Here is a 16,912-nt window from a genome sequence, read left to right on the forward strand (position 1 = left end):
TGTTTACAAAAAAAATAAAAAAAATCGCTGAGCAAATACTGTGTAAAATAAAATATTGCAACGATCACCATTTTATTCTCTAGGGTCTCTGCTAAAAATATATATATATATATATATATATATATATATATATATATATATATATATATATATATATATATATATATATATATATATATATATATATATATATATATATATATATGTTCCAAGTAATTTTCTAGCAAAACACACTAATTTATATTTAAACTTTAAACAAAAAGTGCTAGAAAAGGCTTGTAGCCAGATTCATAGAGAGTTACTCCGGCGTATCAGTAGATACGCCGACGTAACTCGGAATCTGCGCCGTCGTAAGTTTAAGTGTATGCTCAAACTGAGATACACTTAAACCAATCTAAGATACGACGGTCTGCGCCGTCGTATCTTAGGGTGCAATATTTACGCTGGCCGCTAGGTGGCGCTTCCGTTGAGTTTGGCGTAGAATATGCAAATGACTAGATACGCCGATTCACGAACGTACGTGCGCCCGTCGCAGTAAAGATACGCCGTTTCCGTAAGAGGTAAGCCGCGTAAAGATAAAGCTGCCCCCTAGGTGGCGTAGCCAATGTTAAGTATGGCCGTCGTTCCCGCAGCGAAATTTGAAAATTTTACATTGTTTGCGTAAGTCGTCCGTGAATGGGGCTGGACGTAATTTACGTTCACGTCGAAACCAATACGTCCTTGCGGCGTACTTTGGAGCAATGCACACTGGGATATGTACACGGACGGCGCATGCGCCGTTCGTAAAAAACTTCAATCGTGTCGGGTCACCAATCATTTCCATAAAACACGCCCCCCCCCATCCTCATTTGAATTAGGCGCGCTTACGCCGGCCACATTTACGCTACGCCGCCGTAAGTTAGGAGGCAAGTGCTTTGTGAATACAGTACTTGCCTCTCTGACTTAAGGCGGCGTAGCGTAAATAAGATACGCTGCGGCGTCCTACCTGAATCTGGCTATTGGTCTTCAAGTGGATATTCAATTAAATACCCTCTAATTTTATGTGTATTTGCTGACACACGACAATGCAAGACAAGAGGATTGCTATTATTTTGGTGTGACAGTGCACGTTTGGTTCTATATAGGCTTCACCAGGAGTGGATGAAAAATGTATTTAAAAAAAACATGAAAATGCAGACGCAAAAGTGTGAACCTCGCCATAAAGGACAAAGGCAATATAAGGTACTACAAAAAGACAATGCACATATATCATAGTAGCAGAGCGATTGTTCAGTTTGATGTTGTCAGTTGTGTATTGCCCAACGCCATTAATCTCTGAATTACCTTGATAGATCAGCTGCAATAATAAAGGCATCTGTGTGCCCTGCCAGTTATTGGTAACAGAAACAAAAGCCAAGTATGTCCTCCGTTCGCTTCCATTAACAAAGAAATAAACTGGTCTGACAGCTTTCCAGTGACAGTATAGCAGTCCATGCGGGCACTTACCTTCCTCCAGCAAATACTCTGAGATCAGCACATGCTCAGTCCTCCACACAAGGTGAAAGGCATTTTTCCTGCTCCTTATCAGTCTCTGAGATAGAACATTTCACATGAGTTTTTTGTTGTGTCTGGATCCCTGAGAGCAGAAAGTGTTTTCAGACAAGCCATGTGCGCTGTGTGTAGATTGTAATTGGCCGGTGACACGTAGGTGGAAGAGTTACATGTCTCTTCTTGTAATAAGCTTGTCTTTATTACATAAGAAGTTCTTTCAGTTATAGGTGTCACTTGCCTGGGGCACAAAACTATCTGAGATCTAGTGAACAGGAAAAAAGGTTTTGTACAAAAAAAAGATAGAAAAAAGGCAGGCCAAACATTTACAGAAAGAATCGCGGCGCCGTAACGTATCGTTTTTACGTTACACCGCCGCAAGTTTTCAGCGTAAGTGCCTGATTCACAAAGAAAGCACTTACCTGTAAACTTGCGGCGGTGTAACGTAAAGACGTCCGGCGCAAGCCCGCCTAATTCAAATTGGGCGTGTACCATTTAAATTAGGCGCGCTCCCGCGCCGAACGTTCTGCGCATGCTCCGTTTGTAAATTTCCTGCCGTGCTTTGCGCGAAATTACGGCACCCCGACGTGTTTGTGAATGGCGACGTGCGTAACGTACTTACGCCGAAAAAAAATTAATTTAACATTCGACGCGGGAACGACGGCCATACTTTAACATGGCTGGTGTAAAGTTAAGGCATGAAAAAGCAGCCTTAACTTTGCGACGGGAAAAAACGACTTGCGACGACGTAACGCACGCGAGTACCTTCGTGGATCGCTATAAAACCTAATTTACATACCCGACGCTGAAAAACGATGCGAACTCCACCCAGCGGCGGCCGAAGTATTGCAGCCTAAGATCCAAAGACGTACGAAGCCGTAAGCCTGTCGGATCTTAGCCAAAAGCCGTCGTATCTTGTTTGTGAATCACAAATTAAGATACGACGCGGCAAATTTGAAAATACGCCGGAGTATCAGTAGATACTCCGGCGTATTTGTTCTGTGAATCTGGCCCTTAGAATTTTTCTTAGTTTAAACCATGGGTTAAAGGAAAAAAATTGCTAGATTCCCCCATCATAACATACAATGTTGATGGGGGAATCCCTCAACAGCGGGAAGTTTCTCTGCCATTAGAGTACAATGATCACTGCTTGGTAGCTATAGCCAGGGGCAATGAAAAAAAAACTGACAGGCTGGTTGTACTAAAGTCAGTCAATAGCAGCCTGTCCATAGATGTATCAAAATGTATCCGGTTCCTGCTGAACTTTGATCTGTATATGGCCGGTGATCTGACAAAATGGTAACCTCTATCGATATGGTTCCTGTCTTGACTGCGCAGGCGCAATCCTTGCCGACGGAAATCACCGAACCTCCAGGGCGACGTGGAATTTGAGGTAAGTGGCCAGTCGGCCTCGCGTCCTCGCTGCGCTCACTCGGCCTCCTGGCTCTTTTTTTTTTTTAACATCCTCCAATAAACGGGGATGTTAAGGAATGAGCATGGATGCCGCCCGAGGTTCTGAGATTTCCGTGGGCTTCATCTGCGCCTGCGCAGTCAGGCAGGGAACCATCTCGATAGGGGAACCAGATCGACAAGACACCGGCTTAAAGTGATTGCAACCACTTCCAATCTGCCCACCACACATACACTGCAGCACGGCTGCGCGAAGCGACGTACCTGTATGTCGTCTCATGCATGAGATACTGTGGGCACGAACGCGGTACAGAGAGGCAGATCCCTGTTCTGACAGGGGACAACATGGAGATCTGCTGTTCCTAGTGATCAGGAACAGAAATCTCTGTGTTGGCCAGTGAGCCCATCCCCCCACACAGTTAAAACGCACCCAGGGAACACAGTTAACCCTTTGATCAGCCTATAGTTTTAACCCCTTTCCTGTCAGTGTCATTTATACATTCATTAGTGATTTTTTTTTTTTTTTTTTTTATAGCACTGATCACTGTATTGGTGTCACTGGTCCCCAAAAAGTGTCACTCAGGGTCAGATTTGTCCTACCGCAATCGGGCAAAAAAAAAAAAAAAAACCACGCAGATCGCTGCCATGATCAATAAAAATAAATAAAAGTCCATAAACCTATCCCCTATTTTGTTGACGCTATAACATTTGCGCAAACCAATAAATATACGCTTATTGCGTTTTTTTTTATATACCGTATTTATCGGCGTATACCGCGCACTTTTTTGCCCTGAAAATCAGGGCAAAATCGTGGGTGCGCGATATACGCCGATACCTGCTTTCCCGCGCCTAGTTTGAACACTGCGCCGGCATATACCGAGCTCAGTACACTCGTGTATAGTCGGGCAGGCTCGGGTCCCTCTTGCGCTCACGTCCTGGACGTGAGCGCGAGAGTAGCCGAGCCTGCCCGACCATACACAAGTGTACTGCGCTCGGTATATGCCGGCGCAGTGTTCAAACTCGGCGCGGGGATCGAGCGGCAGCGGAGAGGACACCGCAGCCTAAGGACGCCGGACCCGACGAAGAGGACACCCGAAGCCGCAGACGGACACCAGACCCGACTAAGAGGACACCCGAGGCCGCAGACGGACACCGGACCCGACGAAGAGGACACCCGAGGCCGCAGACGGACACCGGACCCGACGAAGAGGACACCCGAAGCCGCAGACGGACGCCGGACCCGACCGGGCCGCCGCGCAAGACACCAAAACTGTAAGTAGTAAAATGTGATAATTATTTTTTTACAGGAATGTCGGGTCCACTTTAGGGGCTATACGCCGGAGCGCGCAATACCCCGATAAATACGGTATATCAAAAATATGTAGAAAACTTAAACTGATTTTTTTTTTTTCATATATATATTTTTGGTGGAATCAGGGGTGGAGCGGCAAAATGAGGTTTCGCTTATGCCGCGTACACACCATCACTTTATGTGATGACAAAAAACTACGTTTTTAAAAACGTCACTTTAACCACTAGAGTACCGGGCCATCGTCAAATGACGGCTCCACGGTGACTCTGAATATTCAACAGGACGTCAATTGACGTCCTGTATTCCTGCGGCCACTGGGGGGCGCACGAGCGCGCGGGCGCGTCCCCGAGATGCCGATGCGCGTGCCTGGCGGTCGCGATGTCCGCCAGGTACCCGCGATCGGTAACGACAGAGCAGGGACGTGGAGCTCTGTGTGTAAACACAGAGCTCCATGTCCTGTCAGGGGAGAGAGGAGACCGATCTGTGTCCCTTGTACATAGGGACACAGCATCGGTCACCTCCCCCAGTCAGTCCCCCTCCACACACAGTTAGAACACAATACAGGTATACATATTAACCCCTCCCTCACCCCTTAGTGTCAACCCCTTGAATGCCAGTCACATTTATACAGTAATTAGTGCATATTAATCGCTGTATAAATGTGAATGGCGCCAAAAACGTGTCAAAAGTGTCCGATGTGTTCGCCGCAATGTCACGGTGACAGTAAAAAAATCGCAAATCGCCGCCAATACTAGTAAAAAAATTAATAAAATAAAAATGCCATAAATCTATCAGCTATTTTGTAAACGCTATAACTTTTGCGCAAACCAATCAATATATGATCATTGCGATTTTTTTTTTTTACCAAAAATATGTAGAAGAATACGTATCGGCCTAAACTGAGGGGAAAAAAAAGTTTTTTTTTAAAAAAAATTGATATTTATTAAATAAAAAAGTAAAAAATTGTGTTTTTTTTTATTGTCACTCTTCTTTTGTTTATAGCGCAAAAAATAAAAACCGCAGAGGTGATCAAATACCACCAAAAGAAAGCTCTATTTGTGGGAACAAAATGATAAAAAAATTGTTTGGGTACAGTGTAGCACGACCGCGCAATTGTCATTCAAAGTGCGACAGTGCTGAAAGCTTAAAATTGGCTTGGGCAGGAAGGGGCGTAAGTGCCCGGTATGGAAGTGGTTAAATGACCGTGTGTGGGAGAAAACGTTGTTTTATGTCTTGTGAAAAACGAAAACAAAAAATTGAAGCATGCTTCAATTTTATGTGTCGTTTTTCAAAAAGTCGTTTTTTACTTCACAGAAATTGACTGTGTGTAGCAAAAAACGACGTTTAAAACAAAGTTTTTACACCCGCGCATGCCCAGAAGCTAGTTATGAAGCGAGCTTCAATGGAAAAACGTGGTGAACATAACCTTGCTTTGCTAGAGCATTGTGAAAAAACGATGGTGTGTAGGCAACATCGTTTTTGAAAATTGAAGTTTCAAAAACAAAGTTTTTTTACTTCAGAAAATGTTTTTTTTTTTCATCACATAAAGTGATGGTGTGCATTAGGGTGTCAAAAATCCTTGCACCAGCCCTGGCTGGGTTCACACTAGTGCGCATTGAATGCAGGTTTGCTGTGAGCCGCTGCATGCTCATATGCGAGCCCAGCCTGAATGTTATAATGGGGGAATCAATCTCGTTCATTTCAATGGCCCCTGTTTACATCTGAGCGTTCTGTCACCTGAAGCAAAACCCCTGTTCTTTTTGGCAGATTGGACCCCATAGACTTCAATGGGAACGCCTGAAAATGTGTAACATAGTAGGTGAGGTTGAAACATGAGTTCAACATGAGAATGTCATCCATTTTCTGCTCAAACAGTAGCTCTCCGGCCCTAATCTCCTCCATCTCTCCCCCCCTAGTGCTTTCTATTGGCTAAAACAAAAAATGTCTGAAGCTGTGAAATGCTTCTAAAACGCTTGCAATACACTTCTAAAGATGCTCAAAAACGCTACAATAAAAACAACTGAAATTCACTTTGCTGAGGCAGATTGGCCCCATAGACTCAACATGAGGGTTTTGTTGCATGTTTTATAGAAAAACAGCAACAACACCCCTAATCGCCTCCTCCCAGTACTTTCTATTGGCTAAAATAAAAACAGCTGCAGCTTGAACATATAAAATGCTTCTAAAGCTTTTAAATATTGCTCTGCTCAAGGTGTGAATGGGGCCAGGTGTTGTAAAGGTACAATTTTATTTTATTTTTTTCCTAAATAGCTTCCTTTACCTTAGTGCAGTCCACCTTCACTTACCTCATCCTTTAATTTTGCTTTTAAATGTCCTTATTTCTTCTGAGAAATGCTCACTTCCTGTTCTTCTGTCTGTAACTCGACACAGTGATGCAAGGCTTCCTCCCTGGTGTGGAGTGTCGTGCTCGCCCCCTCCCTTGGACTACAGGAGAGTCAGGACGCCCACTAACACACAGCTCCTTTCTCTATCTGCAACGTAGAGAGCATCCTGACTCTCCTGTAGTCAAAGAGAGGGGGCGAGCACGACACTCCACACCAGGGGGAAAGCCTCGCATTACTGTGTGGAGTTAGACAGAAGAACAGAAAGTGAGGGTTTTTCAGAAGAAATAAGGACTTTTAAAAGCAAAATGGAAGGATGAGGTAAGTGAAGGAGGACTGCACTAAGGTAAAGGAAGCTATTTAGGGAATACATTTTTTACCTTTACAATAGGGTGACCAGACATCCCCAGTTTCAGGGGACAGTCCCCTGATTGAAGACACTGTCACCGGACCAAGTCTGTCCCTGGTTTTGTCCCTGGATTGGATTTAATAAGGGGCAGGGGCAATTTCAAAGACAGTCAGTGCAGAATTAAAATAAAAAAAAATTGAATTACACACCCCCGCTCCGCCGTGCCTACTAGCATAGGGGGGATGTATTTTTCCCATTATCTGTGCCCCTTTCTGATGATCATGTGCTGGTCGGAGCGGAGGGAATATTTCTTCAGTTTCGGGCGCATGTTCTTCTGCCTTGGCTCAAATCCTGGCCAGCTACCTGCCTATCTCCTTGCCTTCCCTGGCCGAGTGATCTTCCTTTTGGGCCCGAAGAGTAAGACTTGAGAGGCTGTGAGGCGGGCGGCGACAGGCAGAGAGTCGCTGATTGTTGCCATTACTAGTAAAGAAAAAATATGTCCCCGGATTTCATTTTAAAAATCTGGTCACCTTACTTTACAACCCCTTTAAGTGCAATCATTTTATTTGTTTACATGCGGTGCACTGAAAGAAAAGTATTATTATTATTATTTAGCACAGGGCAATGCACATCAGCACAATGCTCTGAGGTGAATAGCTCCTCATACTTTTAGAATGTATATGCACTGGCATGCATTGATCAACATAAACCAGCACATCTGGTGTGAATGAATCCTTTCTGGTGGCCACTCTTCAATAAGTGATCTCTTCTGATTGGAATAACTGATCTTTGTGCCACACATGGGGAAAGTGGATGTTTATATGCGCACATGCAGGTATCCTTTATGTGTGCGGACACCCTGAGATCGCAGACCCCATATCTGTGTCTTCTTTGGGCGTACGTAGGTCTGCCACAGGTCTCTGGGGAGTCCATACAGCACATTTCCACATGTGTGGAATCAGGAGTGCCCATGGAGCACAATAACATTCTCATTCAATGTCAAGAAGCACAATATTTAGACCCCTTTCACACTGAGACGGTTTTCATGCGTTTTAGCGCTAGAAATAGCCTTTGCTATATTTTCTATAGGTTACACTTCAAATGCCCCCTATAAGTCACAAGTTTAGCATTACAGAGGAGGTCTGGAGCTAAAAACATTGCTCACTCTGGCCCCTGTGCGTTTATTTTTTTTATTTTTTTTAAATGTTTAACAAAATATACATTAGCATAGAACGTATGTGTTGTTTAAATGGTAGATGCTAGAAGCCCAGACTCCCTTTAACATCAAAGTAACTAGCTTTTCAATGAAGCATGCAGCTCAGAAAACCATCAAATTTTCTTCATGACATTTTCCATTAATGCTAAACAAGCAATAAAATAAAAATATATATATATATTATTTACAAAGTTTGACTAAAACATAAAAAAATGCTATGAAATATGACTGCAGAATTTGTATAAATACTCACTTGACAATGTTACGAAGCCTACCGCATATGACAATGGCCAGCTGTTAGTGGTAGCTCCACTCAGAAAAAGAATGTCAGAAAGGTTATCTATTTACAACATACATACAAAACGGGGAAGCATGATTCTGCACTTTCTACACCACTGAAGTGACAGATAATCTTCATTGCAGCAAGGAGGTAAACATGTGCAGCAATCCACAATCAGCAATTAGCTTTGATCTCTCTAGTTTTACATATAGAAAGGGTAGAGCCATCTTAGATATAGGTGGAGGGGTGAATGAAACTTTAATTGGTCTGTGTGAAGGGCCCTATTTGCTTACACAAGTGTTCCATGCATCCACATGCAGGCAGGTTACTTTCATGTTTTTTGCGACATAGCCTCTGGTCCCAGTTTGACAGCTGTGCAGGTGCGTGTCCCCGGACGCACACTTCCTGCGTTTGGAAACCTGCACCTGCATGGCTGTCAAATTGGGACCAGCAGCTGGGTACCAAAATGCATGTATTGAACTGCCTGCATGCATCTGCCTGTGCATCTCATTGCAGGCAAAGTGGACCCTTCGCACAGATGCTTAAAGGGTTTGTAAACCCTAATTCTTTGTTTTTTAACCACTTCATTACTGGGCACTTAAACCCCATTAGTGCCCAGACCAATTTTCAGCGCTGACGCATTTTGAATGACAATTGCGCGGTCATACAACACTGTACCCAAATTATATTTTTATCATTTTTTTCCCACAAATAGAGCTTTCTTTTGGTGGTATTTGATCATCTCTGCGATTAAAATTTTTTGAGCGAATAAATATTTTTTACTTTTTGTTATAATAATATCCCAATTTAAAACAAAAAAAAAAATTCCCTCGGTTTAGGCCGATACGTATTCTTCTATATATTTTTGTTAAAAAAAAAAAATCGCAATAAGCGTATATTGATTGGTTTGCGCAAAAGTTATAACGCCTACAAAATAGGGGATAGATTTATGTTTTTTTTTTTTTTCTTACTAGTAACGGCGGCGATCTGCGATTTTTTTTTTTTTTTTTTTTCAGGCCTGCGATATTGCGGTGGACGTATCGGACACTTTTGACACAATTTTGGGACCATTCACATTTATACAGCGATCAGTGCTATAAAAATGCACTAATAACTGTATAAATTTAACTGGCAGGAAAGGGGTAACACTAGGGGGTGAGGAAGAGGTTAAATGTATTCCCTGGGTGTGTTCTAACTGTGTGTGGAGGGGGACTGACTGGGGGAGGTGACCGATGCTGTGTCCCTATGTACAAGGGACACAGCATCGGTCTCCTCTCTCCCTGACAGGACGTGGAGCTCTGTGTTTACACACAGAGCTCCACGTCCCTGCTGTCACCGCCGATCGCGGGTACGTGGCGGACATCGCGGCCGCCAGGCGCGCGCATCGGCTCCCCAGCGATGCGCCGGGCACAGTGTTTCCCCGCTGCGTGCCCCCAGAGGCGCGCACGGGGAATGTAAACAGGACATCCAGGAACATCCATCCGGCACTTGAGAGCCGCGCTGTTGATGTCTTTCGTCTACTGCGCGGATCTCAAGTGGTTAAATAACAAACATATCATACTTGCCTCCACTGTGCAGTTCGTTTTGCAGTGTGGTCCCAATCCTCGTCTTCTGGGGTCCCCTGGCTGGTCTCACAGCTCCTTTTTGCATCGGTTAACCCCCTGGGAGAAGCCCTCTCCCTAGAGGGTACCTTGTGGGTGCGCGTACAAGTCCAGCATAGACACAGAATGCTGGACTTGGCCCGGTGCCCAGGGTGAGTTGATTTGATTGACAGCAGCGGGAGCCAATGGCTGCGATGCTATGAATCTATCCAATCAAGAGCTGAGAACCCCTGGCAGAGAGCTAGAGTGCGTCTCTGCCGAGGGAACAAAGGGCTTAGGTGAGTAAAACGGAGGAGCTAGGGGGCCAGTCACTGCCAGAAGTTTTTTCACCTTAATGCATTAAGGTGGAAAAAACGCAAGGATTACAACCCCTTTAAGTATGCCCATGTAAACAAGACCTTATCATAGAAGACAAATTAGCCGATACCCTGAAGACGCTCGGAGGGGACATGGCGGCGTCGGAGGAGGGTAACGAGAAGTGCTTCAGGGGCCTCGATCTCAGGTAAGTTATTCATAATGAGCTAGTATGCTATGCATACTAGCTCATTATGCCTTTCTCTTGCAGGGTTGTTTTTTTTATAAGAAAAAAAAAAATCGGGTTTACTTCCTCTTTAACCACTACCCGACGGCCGTACGACTTTATACGGCCGCGGGGTGGTTGTCAATCTGTAACAGGCCATAAAAAGACGGCCTGCGCGGGGCCTCGAGATCTCAGGTAAGTTATTCATAATGAGCTAGTATGCTATGCATACTAGCTCATTATGCCTTTCTCTTGCAGGGTTGTTTTTTTATAAGAAAAAAAAAAATTGGGTTTACTTCCTCTTTAACCACTACCCGACGGCCGTACGACTTTATACGGCCGCGGGGTGGTTGTCAATCTCTAACAGGCCATAAAAAGACAGCCTGCGCGCGCGAGCCGCTTCGCTGAGATGCCGATGCGAGTGACTCGCGATCGGCGGCTACAGGGACAAGACGTGGAGCTCTGTGTGTAAACACAGAGCTCCACGTCCTGTCAGGGGAGAGAGGAGACCGATCTGTGTCCCTTGTACATAGGGACACAGATCGGTCACCTCCCCCAGTCACCCCCCTCCACACACAGTTAGAACACAATTTAGGGAACCACATTTAACCCCTTCCTCACCCCCTAGTGTTAACCCCTTTAATGCCAGTCACATTTATACAGTAATTAGTGCATATTTATAGCACTGATCGCTGTATAAATGTGAATGGCGCCAAAAATGTGTCAAAAGTGTCCGATGAGTCCGCCATAACGTCGCCATAATGTCGCAGTCACGAAAAAAATGCTGATCGCCGCCATAAGTAGTAAAAAAAATAATAAAAAATAATAATAATTCTGTCCCCTATTTTGTAAGCGCAATAACTTTTGCGCAAACCAGACGCTTCTTGCAATTTTTTTTTTTCCAAAAATATGTAGAAGAATACGTATCGCCTAGACTGAGAAAAAAAAATGTTTTTTAAAAAAAATTGGGCTATTTATTATAGCAACAAGTAAAAAATATTGTTTTTTTTTCAAAATTGTCGCTCTATTTTTGTTTATAGCAAAGAGTAAAGCCCTGTAAACACGATCGGTTTGTCTGATGAAAAACTGACCGGACCGTTTTCATCGGACAAACAGATCGTGTGTGGTACCCATCGGTTTGTTTTCCATCGGTGAAAAAAAATAGAACTTGTTTTAAAATTTTCCTATGGATCAAAAAAATTAACGATCGTCTGTGTGGAAGTCCATCGGTCAAAAAAACACGCATGCTCAGAATCAAGTTGACGCATGCTCAGAAGCATTGAACTTAATTTTTCTCAGCAAGTCGTAGTGTTTTACGTCACCGCGTTGGACACGGTCAGATTTTTGACTGATGGTGTGTAGGCAAGACTGATGAAAGTCAGCTTCATCGGATATCCGACGAAAAAATCCATCGGATTAGATTCCATCAGATATCCAATCATGTGTACAGGGCTTTAGCGTTCTCTTGTCCCTTTTCTGTTCCTGGCATGCACATGTGAGCCTTTAGGCTCGTTGTCGTTTGCTATCCAGAACCAGCTGATGAAACCATGTGTGATAAGTATATTTGAATTTCTTTTGTATATATATTCTGTTGTTTAATGTGTGAAGTTGGAATATTCCTATTTTCTTGGGTGAAGTGAAGCCAGAGTGGGTGAAGTGCCCCCGGACAGACCTCTGCCACAGGCCTGGCAGCCAGAGCGTCACTTTAAGTTTGCTGGGAAGAACAGGCCTCTGCCACAGGCCTGGCTCTGATCGGATTGAGATGCCAGTTGAGGCCTCTGCCACAGGCTCAATGCTGACAGGGTGAACAGCAGAGCGAATCTTCTCAATAAATCACGTTAGGGTCACCGTCTGACAGTTTTAGCTTACCTGTCAGTAACCGGTCACCAGATCCCTGATGGTTTGTTCAAGCCCTTTTGGATAACCTGCCTCCGGGTTTTCCTCAAGCCGATCCCCCACCGAACGGCATACAGCCTGGGATCTCCTCAGTAGAAGGGGGACCCAGTAAGTCACTGGGGCCCCTTGGTAGCATCAGTTGCTCCAGACCAGGAGGGCCCAGAGTCTGGAACTCCGCGTTGCGCGCGACCCCAGGCCAGGCCGGCCGGCCATAGTGGTGGGGCCCGCGATGTGCGCACACCCTAAAGATGGGTGCCGAAACCTGGAACCAGGAACCCGCAAAGAACCCAGAACAATGACTTCAGCCACAGAAATACCCCCTCCCAGCATGCACAGCGAGGCTCAACTCCTCTCATTGGCTGCTGGGAAGAAGCGGCTCCGCCTGGATCCCCTCTGGCGCCATCTGCCGTCCAGAGATGAAACCATATCTCTGGACACGCAGACTGACCCACAGAACAAATCCAGATTTGGCTACAGTCAAATTTAACACAATCAAGAATGAGAGCAACTTACCGTATTTATCGGCGTATAACGCACACTTTTTTCCCCTTAAAATCAGGGGGAAATCATGGGTGCGCGTTATACGCCGATCCCCGCTTTCTGAGTGCCGCCGCCGACATATACCGAGTGCAGTACACTCGGGTACACTAGGCTCGGCTCCGTAAGCTGAGCGTGGCCGAGCCCAGCCGAGTGTACTGCACTCGGTATATGTCGGCTTTCTGAGTGCCGCCGCCGACATATACCGAGTGCGGTACACTCGGCTGGGCTCGGCCACGATCGACTGCACTCGGTATATGTCAAGCGGGGAGGACACCACGAATGCCGCAGACGGAGGCCGGACCAGACAAAGGCGCCAATGGACGCCGGGCAACTGTAAGTAACTGTATCTGAAAATTGTCAGTATTTAATTTTTTTTCCCTAGGATTCTCCTCTAGGTTTGGGGTGCGCGCTATACGCCAGTGCACGCTATAGGGCAATAAATACGGTACCTCTCTCATTCTCCCACTAACTTTAGCGTAGTGCCCTTACTGAAAGTAAAGGGGCGCTACAAAGACAAAACTTTTCTGGTGCATCCATGGCAGCATATTAGTGATAGGCCTCAGGACAGTGAATATCATAAATGAAAAGGTTAGTGACTCCCCATCATCCTTTTTCTCCTCATACCTCAGTCAGTGACATCGCGATAGTCCTTACCTCTGCTCTATGCAGCTTCAGTCTGGGTTCAGACTCTCCCAGATGTAGTCCTCAGTCCTGGGCCGCTAATAGCACTAATAGACTGAGGAGTCCCTTCTGTGGGTCTTTTGGGACTGCAGCTGCTTTCCTAACCAGGAGCATTTTGCTGTTCTCTTTCAGATCTAGGCTGACCGGTGACTCTGCGAGCATCTTTTACTTTTTGTGTCTTTTGTGTTCTCCCCTCGCTGTATGCCTTCTAGGGAAGTCTACCCCTGAATTTAGGAGTGTAGGCCATTGGCACATGTCAGATGTTGGCTTTTTTAAGCATCCCCATGTTGTCCGCACTGCGCAGGCGCCGGTGTCCTGGAAGTCACGGGAACGTTCACTTCCAAACTACTCAAAAGTCCTCTCTGAGCAGCTAGCAGACTTCCATCTTGTCCTCACAGGTGCACTCTCCCAAACCTCCTATAATAGCCAACTATGCCCAAAAACGCTCTGACCTGCTTCTTGGTTAGGGGACAGGGCCAGTCCTGTATGGCCTCCACCTTACTCATTTGGGGCTTCACCAGCCCTCTACCCACAATATACCCTAGGTATTTTACTTCCTCCATCCCAATGGCACACTTCTCGGGGTTGATGGTGAACCCTGCTCTTCTTAAGGAGTCTACGACTGCCTGAACCCGGGTAAGGTGGGACTCCCAATCAGTGCTGAAGATGACTATGTCATCTAGGTAGACAGAAGCGTACCGTTGGTGTGGACGCAGTGTTTTGTCCATGGCCCTTTGGAACGTGGCCGGGGCTGAGTGTAGACCAAATGGCATCCTCTTATATTGGAAGTGGCCTTCTGGGGTAGAGAAGGCTGTCTTCTCCCTGGCTTCCTTAGTCAGGGGAATCTGCCAGTACCCTTTTGTGAGGTCTAGCGTGGTAATGTACCTGGCAGGCCCCAACCTTTCAATTAGCTCATCTACTCGTGGCATGGGATATGCGTCGAATTTGGAGACTTCATTAAGCTTTCTGAAGTCGTTGCAGAAGTGGAGGGTGCCGTTGGGCTTGGGTACCAACACAATTGGACTTGACCATTCGCTCTGCGACTCTTCAATGACTCCAAGCTCGAACATTCTTTTAACCTCTTCGGACACTGCCACCCTATGAGCTTCTGGGATACGGTAAGGCTTTAACCTGACTTTTACATTGGGCTCGGTCACAATGTCATGCTCGATGACGTTGGTGCGACCGGGCAACTCTGAAAACATATCTCTATTTTTTTGTAGAAACTCTTTTGTTTGCTGGGTTTGAGGTCTAGTCAGGGTAGCAGCAACCTGCACCAAGTCGATCCCTGCATGGTCCCCTGACTCTACCCCTACTACCGCTGACACTTGTTCTCTGTCTCTCCAGGGTTTCAACAAATTGATGTGATAGATCTGGTATGGTTTTCTTTTCCCTGGCTGGTGTACCTTGTAGTCCACCTCACCGACTTTCTCTACTACCTCAAATGGGCCCTGCCATTTGGCCAAGAATTTGCTCTCTACCGTGGGTATTAGAACAGCCACCCGGTCTCCTACTTGGAACGGTCTAATTTTAGCCGACCTGTTATACACTCTTCTTTGGGCATCCTGAGCCTTCTGCATGTGCTCCTTCACCAGTGGCATCACCTTAGCCACCCTCTCTCGCATTTGAGAGATATGCTCTACCACCGTTTTGTGTGGTGAGGATTCACTTTCCCACGTTTCTTTTACCAGGTCGAGTAACCCCCGGGGCCTTCGACCATACACTAACTCAAATGGCGAAAAACCTGTGGATGCTTGCGGGACCTCCCGGATAGCAAATAACAGGGCAGGGAGTAACATATCCCAATCCTTCCCATCTTTCTGGACTACTCTTTTCAACATGGACTTTAGGGTTTTATTGAATCTTTCGACTAGGCCATCGGTCTGTGGGTGGTAGACAGACATCCGCAACTGCTTAATTTGAAACAATTTGCACAAATCCGCCATTATCTTTGACATAAAAGGGGTACCCTGGTCTGTCAGGATCTCTTTGGGGAACCCAGTTCGTGAGAACATTTGAAACAACTCCCTGGCGATGGCTTTAGAGGAGGCTTTCCTTAAAGGGACAGCTTCTGGATACCTATTTGCGTAATCTAGGATGACCAATATGTATTGGTGGCCCCGTGCCGACTTTACCAGGGGTCCCACCAGATCCATAGCGATCCGTTCCATCGGGACTTCGATAATCGGCAAGGGCACCAGAGGGTTTCTATAGTGTGGCACTGGGGCGGTTAACTGGCAAATGGGACAAGACGCACAGTATCTTTTAACCTCGGCCTTCAACCCTGGCCAGTAAAACCGGTCGTTTATCCTGGCCTCTGTTTTCTCCGCCCCCAGGTGTCCTCCCAGTGCATCGTTGTGGGCTAGATCGAGGAGCATCCGCCTATACGGTTGGGGAACCAGCAACTGCTCTATAGTTTCCCCTCGGCTCTCAGCCACTCGATACAGTAAGTCCCCCTTCAACGCAAAGTGAGGGAACCTCTGGTCTGCGTCTGGCATTTGTGGGACCCCATCAACAACAGAAACCTGCTCTCGAGCATTGACCAAGGCAGGGTCCCGTAATTGGGCGGTACCAAATGCACCTCTGGACACCTCTAGATCTGGATGTACTGGCCTTGAGGATGTTTCCCCTTCATCCTCCTCAACCGGGGAGAGCTCCTCGTCATCCTCCCCCAGCATGACTTGTAATGGGAAGACCTCCCCCCTCAGAGATCAACCCGGGTTTAAGACCTGGGTCAGGGGCATTATCCTCCACATTAGCATTCCCTGCGACTTCATTATCAATGGTAGGTATTTCTATATCAGAGGGGTGTATTTCAGCTCCGGACCCCTCGGACCCTGTCCCTTCCAGGCCCAGTGCCCCCAGTTCCCCTGGTGGTGCCATTTGCACCTCGTTTCATAGTTCCAGAAATAGTGGACAGTCCCGCCCCACTATGATGTCATGAATTAAACTATTTACCACCCCGACTTCCTGTGTAACTGAGGCATGGCCATAAGAGACAGTCACCGGAACCAAGGGGTACTCCTTGGTATCCCCATGAATGCATACCACCCGAAGAGTTTTAGTCACTGGTCTAAGCCTTCCAAGTACCCTGGCATGTACTAATGTTACCATGCTACCGGAGTCCAGTAGGGTCCTGGCAGGAAGGTGGTTCACCCACACTTCACACTCAAACCGTCCTGCAGCCAGGTCAAGATGAGTGGTACACACACTTCGCACATAGAAGGAGCTTCTCCGA

General features: G+C 46.2%; 1 protein-coding gene across 4 annotated transcripts in view; it reads right to left on the reverse strand.

Annotated features, from left to right (window-relative positions):
- Nucleotides 1–16,912, reverse strand: part of TRAF3IP3 (TRAF3 interacting protein 3) — a 116,570-nt gene that overhangs the window by 79,872 nt on the left and 19,786 nt on the right. Inside the window, exon 1 of one of the 4 annotated variants that reach the window (XM_040337512.1) lies at nucleotides 8,410–8,566. The exons of 1 other annotated variant lie outside the window; for it this stretch is intronic. The gene's annotated coding sequence lies outside the window, so the exon portion shown is untranslated. Of the gene's footprint in view, nucleotides 1–1,323; nucleotides 1,424–1,485; nucleotides 1,665–8,409; nucleotides 8,567–16,912 lie in introns of those variants that run through there. 2 more of the 4 variants (XM_040337511.1, XM_040337515.1) reach the window with 2 other exon arrangements.

The sequence above is a fragment of the Rana temporaria genome, chromosome 2, assembly GCF_905171775.1.
Source record: "Rana temporaria chromosome 2, aRanTem1.1, whole genome shotgun sequence".
NCBI classification, from domain to species: domain Eukaryota; kingdom Metazoa; phylum Chordata; class Amphibia; order Anura; family Ranidae; genus Rana; species Rana temporaria.